This window comes from Phoenix dactylifera, chromosome 8, assembly GCF_009389715.1.
Source record: "Phoenix dactylifera cultivar Barhee BC4 chromosome 8, palm_55x_up_171113_PBpolish2nd_filt_p, whole genome shotgun sequence".
NCBI classification, from domain to species: domain Eukaryota; kingdom Viridiplantae; phylum Streptophyta; class Magnoliopsida; order Arecales; family Arecaceae; genus Phoenix; species Phoenix dactylifera.
This window is the reverse complement of record NC_052399.1, coordinates 14,984,563-14,986,982: the sequence shown is the minus strand read 5'-3', so window position 1 is coordinate 14,986,982 and position 2,420 is coordinate 14,984,563. Positions and strand designations below refer to the sequence as shown.

The window sequence follows — 2,420 nt, the reverse complement described above, 5'->3', positions numbered from 1 at the left end:
GCAAAAGTTGCAATTGATTTCAGGAGACGTGAAATAGAAGAACTCTGACCGCAAGCGCGCGTCCAAAGTAGGAATTGACTATAAGAGGAAGAGCAAGTTCAGTACAAAGGAGAAATGTTCGTTGCTGGGGCAGCGATTTAACTTAGGATCTTACATTAAGATTTCCCACCGAACTAATTCTTCTTCTTTTTTTATACTTTGAGTAAACACTTCGGTATTCTTGAAGAAAGATACACTTGCTGATTGAGTATTTCACTCTACCAGGCTTTTTATTCAATCATTTATTTATTGCATATCTCATATATCTTTTAAAATATTGTTTGGTCGACGACTGCTTGGACTGAACCAACGATAAAAAAATGTAGCAATGGAACCATGGTGGAGTCTAAAACCCTAGATAGCGACACTTTGGAGGACGACGGTCTCCATGGTGAGGCCTGGTCCGAATCCATAGAGCACTCCCAGTCGAGCCCCTCTCCGGTGGTCCCTTTCCCTTCCTTCGCCGACCGCTTCCTCATCTCGTCCAGTATGAAGAACACGCAAGCGCTGGACATGTTCCCGTACTCGCTAAGCACGTCCGCGTCGCCCGGAGCTTCTCGGCTTCAGCTTCAGTTTGGACTCGAAGGCGTCAAGTATGGCCGGGCCACCAGGGTGGCCAATCCAGAAACAGGAATTCCAGTCAGAGATACCAGCGGCTCGAACGCCTCCTCCAGGCTCTTCTCGATGTTCTTGGAGATAAATGGTGGGGACCTGGTTGAGGAGGTGGAAGGTGAGGCCCTACTTCCCTGAGGTGGCCCTTCGATGGCCCCCTCGCTGTCCGGCAGTACAGCTGAGCCGCCGAAGCCATTCGAAAGAGCGGCCTCTCGACACCTTGGATCGGATCCGCTCGACGATGAGTGCCGCTGCACCGTCGGCGAAGAGGGCCTGGCCCACGAGGTTGTCGAAAGGTGGACGTCGTCGGTGCCTCGGAAGCGTGACGACGGTGATCTCGGAGCACACGACAAGCACGCGAGCACCCTTGTTGTTCTCGGCGAGGTCCTTGGCGATGCGGAGCACGGTCCCCGCCGGCCGAAGCAGCCCTGGTGGTAGAGCATGACTCGCTTGACGGACGGGTGAGGCCGAGGAGCCCTGATGAGCTGGTAGTCGGCCCCGGGCATGTCGACGGCCGCTGGTGGAGGCAGACGACGAGGTGAGTGATGTTTGACTTGGGGCGGCCCACTCTTGATGGCCTTGACGGCTGCTTCTTCCCAGCTTCGGCACCCTCCTCCACCAGGATGTCCTGCCGGGCATCCAGAGAGGGCGCCACTGTAGGCGCACATGTTCGGGTTCTGCTTCAGGACATCCTCGGTGAGGTACATGTACCGCTTCTTGATCATGGATTTCTCACCTGCAACGCGGACGCAGCAAACTAACGTCAAAAAAAAACGAGCGACTTGCATGTGTATCTCTCATTCATGAGTTTGGATGATAATATCGATCATCTAATTGTTGCATGCCTGAGAGAGTTTGGATACGTATGGCATGCATGATCTGGATAAAAATGTGTTGCGGGACAGCTCCCTCCATATTCTTTGTTTTTTTAATAATTGGAAGAAAGATGCATGGGAACACGATCGGATATCATGATTCATGCATGCATGCTCACTAGGTGGTCATGAGATAGAGCGAACGTGCCCAAAGTGGTTTCTAAGTACTATACCAAAAAAGTATACGAGGAACCAAGGAATGCAACAATTAATTAAGCTCTTACATATGCGCTTGACTTCTCTTTGAGCTCGTGCTTGTGCTCATTGTTTGGTGATCTCGGAAGTAGAAGTCCGCGTAGGTGCTCTGGTCGACCGGCATGAGGAGGGTTGGCGGTTCCGATGGCCATGATCGTGGCCGGGCCGTCAGCCCTCTGTGCCTTGCGAATGGACTCGATGCTGGCCATTCTAAGTGGAGGGAGATGGAGAGATGGGCAGCGGCTGCTGAAGGTTTAATTGTTTAGGGTAGAGCGCCGGGGAGTGTGGAGGAGCATGCTCTTCGCTCCCATATATATAGCCCCTCTGGGCTCTGGGTGGAATTATAAAATGAGGGGGCGGAACACCCTCTTTTCTGGGCGTTGATCTCGCCACGGCAACGTCATGTCCACTACCCAAAAAGGTGGCCCGTGCTATTCACCAACCTCCGCCTCCTCATGCTCTGTGTACGTCGGATGACAGGGCCACCTTTTTTGGTAGCTGGCACAGGAAGGGCGCCGTATGGGCTAGGGATGCGGGTTTGCTGGCTGTTAATGCTGGTTTGACTACTACTAGGTTAATTAGAAGAGGCTTGAATAATTAAATTAAATAAGTACTTGTTTCTTTGATTGTTAGCACCAAGCACGTAAGCAATGCTAACGGGTAAAATCTAAATTGAATAAATACAAAATAGTACAAATA

General features: G+C 51.4%; 1 pseudogene; it reads right to left on the bottom strand.

The window, feature by feature from the left end:
* Positions 1-309: 309 nt before the first annotated feature.
* On the bottom strand, positions 310-1,945 carry LOC120111786 (annotated as a pseudogene).
* Positions 1,946-2,420: the final 475 nt, after the last annotated feature.